We start from the raw sequence: 6,000 nt of genomic DNA, 5'->3' as shown, positions 1-6,000 counted from the left end.
GTGAGTGTGAATGATTCAGTATGCAGTCTAATGGCTGCAGGTAATGCTTTTAGTGACCTTCAGACTCAGATTATTTTATCTTTTCAGCCAAATCAAATAGAACATGCTTGGGAGTTGTCATGCTCTTAGTGTGGGTAGATTGTATGCTTGAGTGGGCGGGGAATGGACAGGTCAGCAAGAGAAGAGGAGGACAGATGGATTCTGTTATTTGAAAAGAAAAGAGGGACAATGAATAAAAAAAATGGGGATAAATGCAAAAGACATAACAGCAAAGTGGGGTTATGTAGAAGGCTGCACATGTATGTGCAGGTGTGTGGGATTCGACAGTTCTCAACAGTGACGTAGTGCAAAACGCAGACAACGAGGGGGAAGAAAAGGAGGAGGCTGCAGAGAGTCAGATACTCTTAAGATGCACCATTATAGGGGGACTAAATTAACATAATTTTTACATCTTTTTACAAAGATATTGAAATTTACAGATCTTACAATTTCTAATATTGGTATGATAAAACTTGATAAATAAAACAAGAATATAAAGGAAACAAACAAAAAAGTGGATCACGTAGATAAACAACTATATAAATAAATTATAACTGTTTTTTACTTTGGAGCAGAAATCGCTGATTATGTGTAAAATTACTTTTATTTATCTATTTTTCAAAACAATAATTGTAACAAGAGGAACTATAAGAAGCAAATATTCAGCCAGACACAAACTGTGTATTTGAAAACAGTTTTCAATAGAAGTTCATGAATGCAGGCAGGCAGATTGGTAGCTGGTAGGTGGAGACTGAATGTTGCAGGCTTGATTAAGCAGATGAAGGCAGAACCCACTGTTGACAGGATGAACTGGCTGATTTGCAGAAAGAACTGAGGAAGAAAATCAGGGATGGGATGAACAGCTACAAGAAGAAGATGGAGAATCAGCTGCAGCAGAGCAAAATTAGAGGGATCTGGAAAAGCCTGAAGACAATCTCAAGCCAAAATCAAAACACAGAGACTTTTGGAGACTTGAAGTGGGTTAACAATCTGAACCAGTTTTTCAACAGGGTTTTGACCAGCCTGTGAAGAATTCATTGGATCCACTGCAGTTTGCCTACCTCCTGGGATTGGGGCAGATGATGCAATCATCTCCCTCCTGCAACAAGCTCTGACTTACCTAGAAAAACCTGGAAGCACTGTGAGGATCATATTCCTCCAGTGCTTTCAACACCATCCAGCAAGGACTCCTGAGGGACAAGCTGGGACTGTCAGGATTGGACCAGCACATGTCCAAAAGGATTCTGGACTTCCTCACTGGCTGCACACAGTATGTGAGGACACAGGGCTTTATCCCAGATAGGTTGGTTTGCAGTCCAAGGTCCTACAGCGAACATTGCTGGCACCATTCCTCTTCACCCTCTATGCTGCAGACTTTATCAACTCCCCATGCTGCCACCTCCAGAAGTCTTCTGACGATGCTGCCACAGTTGGCCTCATCACAGGTGGGGATGACTCAGAGTACAGACTTTGTGGTCTGGTACCAGCAGAACCACCTTCTGATTAATGCAGGGAAAACCAAGGAGCTAGTGGTGGACTTTTGAAGAAGGAGATCCAACACTATGACACCGATGAACAGACATTGAGATAGTGGACTCTTATGAGTACCTAGGTGTTCATCTGAATAACAAACTGGACTGGACTCACAACACTAAGGCTCTGTATAAAAAGGATCAGAGCAGACTCTTCCTGCTGAGGAGACTGAGGTCTTTTGGAGTGCAGGGGGGGCTCCTAAAGACCTTCCTAAAGACCTTCCCTCCATGTGAGAAGAAGTGGAGGTGTATAAATATCTTCATGTTCAGAGCAGTACTCCAGGAAGAGGCTGAAGTCTTTTAGCGTTTGTATCTAAACGCTGCATATCTTCTTTGTCAGAGGTACTTAAGCCCAATCCTCCAGAGCTACCATCCCGCCACATCCTCTAAAACACTGAACTAAATTACATACTGGGGGAATTCAGCAATATATGTGTTTGCATAAAAAAAAGGCATAATGGTATCTCTCACTGGACTTGGGCATTCCTGTTCTAGGTCCAGTAGGGAGAGTGTGATGTCTTCTGCCATCTTCTGTTAGGGTAACAGCATCAGATGAGATTACAAGCTGGTAAAGAAGGTTGGTTCTGCTCTGGGACTCCTCTTTAACCCTCATAAAAGAAAGAGTGTTATGGAAAAAACATTATATTTAAATATATAGAACATAAAATTTCTGTTCATTAGACTGTCTTTGGTCAGATTATCTGGATTCAGTGCAAGACAGACCACTAAGGAAAATAACATATTCAACCACTCACTGAAATTAACCTGGAATTAAAACATTTGACTCCCACTTGGGATCAATAAAGTATTTGTAAAATCATTCTTAGCAGTATCAGACCAGGGCTTCATCAGCTGTCAGAGTAGATCCTGGTCTATTTCTCAAAGCGCTGTAGCATATTGTACATCTTAACATATGTTTGCGTATTTCATTGATTCTTAGTGTTTTGAAAAATTGGTAAATTCTCTGCCAGACATAACAGTACTGTCATGATCTTGGCACTGATGACTGGATTATTGGTTCATTTCTTCCACCTGCTTAGCTCTGCCCAGTTTTCATTTTCACTCATCAGATCCACCTGTTCCAGTTCCTATTTAAAGTGCTTGTTCCCAGCCATCATTGCCATACTATTTGAGCCGTGTGTGAGCGTTCTCTAGTGTACCCAGTGTGTTTCCAAATACCTGATCCTGACTAGATTTTGCCTTTGGACTTCTGAGTTTTTGCTTGCCCCTGTTATGATCTGTTTTGCCTGAGCTATCCTAGGACTCTTTGGATTCTCCCTGCTTATGACTTTGGATCCGTCTCCTGAACCAGGCGTGGATTTCCCTTCGGTATCCCTTCGGATCTCCGGATACTGCTGCTCTTCCTCATCAACTGGTTTCTGCTTGTTGGTCTGCTCTGCAGCACCTTTGGCTTCTACTCCTAGAACTCTCTGGGTTCCACTCCTTTCTCTAAGCTCGGACTGAACTCACAGAGCAGTAAATAAAACACTTTTAGAAAATCACCTTCGTTCTGTCTGCCTGAATTCTGGCTCCTACACTCCTGACAAGCAGGCTGTCCTCAGCCAATAACCAAATAAATACATTTGAACCAGATGGGGGGTCACGCTCAAGGAGTTGTGCAAAAAATGGCTCAGATTTGGTGTGATACTGAAGTTTGGGTACTCTGATCAAAAAATAAAATCATAAGCAACATGCCTGAATACAACTCAAAAGGGAAATGTGAGAAAAATAATGAAATGTGAACCTTTAAGTTTCCTTTGTTCTCAAGTCTTAATTAAGTTAGAATGATTTAATACGTTTCGCTGCAGCTGGAACCAAGTCAGATAATACAGACTTGATTTAGAATAAGAATTATGAATTTAAAAGCACCTGTGACAACAAATAATCCTTATCTGCACTTGTTTCCACTTTACCAAAACAGAATGAATATCAATTTTAGCTTGTTAAATATACTTAAGTTAGCTGTTAATAAAATGAAATCTGATTATGTATGATTTGACCTCACAGGTGTGTAACTGTGTGCAAGTTAAAAAAGAAGCAGACTGGAGGATAGGTATAATGCATTCTCTCTGGTTTATTCTGGTTCTTTAGGAAGAATTCAGTTTTAAATTACAAAATGCACTCTTAGAAACAGCAGGATAGAGAAAGAAACTGAGGAAGAGAAAGAGATGGTCAAAGAAAGGGAGAAAAAGAAGGGACTTCATAGCCAGAATAAATGGGAATAACATCACCAGATTCAGTTTCAGGCAACTCTTTACTCTCAATGGGATTGTTTTTCATCAAAGAAAAGCTATGTATGCATTGTCCCACTGTTTAAAATCCTCTGTTCTTTTTTTTTTTTTTTTAAACCCCTTACAGTAAAGTGTTATCTAACTTTGTTGCCCCGCAGTTTCCCCCCAGTGAAAGAACTGGCAAATATAACAAACATTCTTTGATTTCATCACCAAAATCATTTCCATTTTTTGTCATAACTTTTTTATTATATATTTTTTAATCTTTTTTTTTTGCAAAGTTTTTTCACATTTTTTGTTTTTAAAAATAGAAGAAAAGGAAACACATTGCTCTTAAAAACATCTATCTCTATATATATATATATATATATATTTTATTTTTTTTTACATATATATCCTTTTTTTCTTTAAATTGAATATCTTTTTTTAGTTCCTGAAGTTGATTTGTTAACCCCACATAGTGGCATGCACATTGCACATGCAAATCTGTAATTAAATACTTCTCTTTTTATCTTAAATTGCCATATATGCTCGTATTTTTTTCTTTTTTCTCCTAACTTGCTGAATGAATCCTGTATGGTTTTTCTAGTGTGGCACTGGTTCGGTTTCTACTGGGTCGACCAATGGATGGTATGCTATATCATGGGATGGACACTTTGCAGTTGCTTCAGAGACTTTTCCCATTGCATCTTTTCACAGAAAAATATCATTTGTATTTAATACTTGAACCTGTTTTAATAATATTCAATTCACTCTCCAAACAATTTACTCTTTTTTTTACTTTAACATAATTTTGGATTTTAGCTTCAACACTGTAGGCCTTCTCTAAGTGGATTTTTTTGTTAAAGTTTACCAAGAGCAAAACTAATAGATATTATCTGTTCTTTAAGACATTTGGCAATTTTTAAGAAGTATTTTTAAATTGATCTGCCTGCAGCGTCTTTGATGCCAACTATGAGAGTGAAATGCTAAGGATAAATCCTCTGAAGCAACTTGTCTCTGCTAAGCTCATGGAAACAAATAGAAAAAAAAAATGGAAATAGAGAGAGGATCCTTCAGGGATGCAGAGGCAACAGGAGACATCTAACCCACATGTAAGAAACAAAGTACCGACTGCGTACGTTTATGTAGCCAAACTAGTTTTAGAGATTTGATTCCACTCTGAAGATGAATTTTCAATCATTTGGAGCAAAGCAGTTTGCAAAATAATACAAATGCCTGCTACATCTGTCTCTTAAGTTTCTATCAGTCAGTTTCTATCATAAAAACGTAGAATTTTTATCTTCTTATGTTGTTATACCTTATACATCAAATAAACTGTTTTTCAGACTTCTAGATTGCAGGTGACAAACAAAGACACTAAAATCTGTCAGTTCTACAGTTTGGCTTCATAAAGTTTAAGAAAAAAAGTCATGTAGCAGACAGACCCTCACAAAAAAAAAAAGACCACCAGCACCTATTCAAATAGGCTTTACCTGCTCTGCCTTACTGATGAGAAGAAACAAAAAAAAGTTTAATCCTGCGACCTTGTGTTCAAAAGTGGTATAACATGCACAATGGGCTGGAATGAATAAGAGAAATGAAAAAATAGAAAATAACAGAATTGATGACGATGAACACGGTGGGTTTTTCAGAATCTTTATGGAATATATACACATAAATTACAGACCAAATGTACATTTGATGACATGAGACATGGTGACAGAATGACTCATCCACATCTCACTCTACCAGGCATTCTCAAATCCACCAACACAGAGATTCTCACTCACACACACACAACCTCACAGTTCTTACCCATGAACTGAGCGAGTAAGGGTGAAAGACAAAGATGATGCAGTGATAATGATGAGTGGAAAGAGTCATCATGTCCTGTGGAGAGTAAGGCACTGAGGGTTACCTTCTGCAGCTGATGGTGTGTGGACACACTGAGACACGTGATAGTGAATGGACTGCTTTAAATCACTCACACAACAAGGGCTGAAACGTCTAAATTTGGCAAAAGTCATACTAATACAGAGGTTATACTGTACTGGTTAGGGAAAATGAACTTAAATTCTGAATTTTATGATTGCAAGTTGAATAACTTTTGTTTGCGAACAATTTATAATTGTGAATGTTAGTTCTGTCATTTAAATGGTAAAAAAAAAAAAAACTTAATCTCATTGTTATGTATGGTATAGAAAGGCAAGTTTACA

The sequence above is a fragment of the Cyprinodon variegatus genome, unplaced genomic scaffold (genome assembly GCF_000732505.1).
Source record: "Cyprinodon variegatus isolate N-32 unplaced genomic scaffold, C_variegatus-1.0 Scaffold96, whole genome shotgun sequence".
NCBI lineage: Eukaryota > Metazoa > Chordata > Actinopteri > Cyprinodontiformes > Cyprinodontidae > Cyprinodon > Cyprinodon variegatus.
This window is presented reverse-complemented; position numbering follows the sequence as displayed.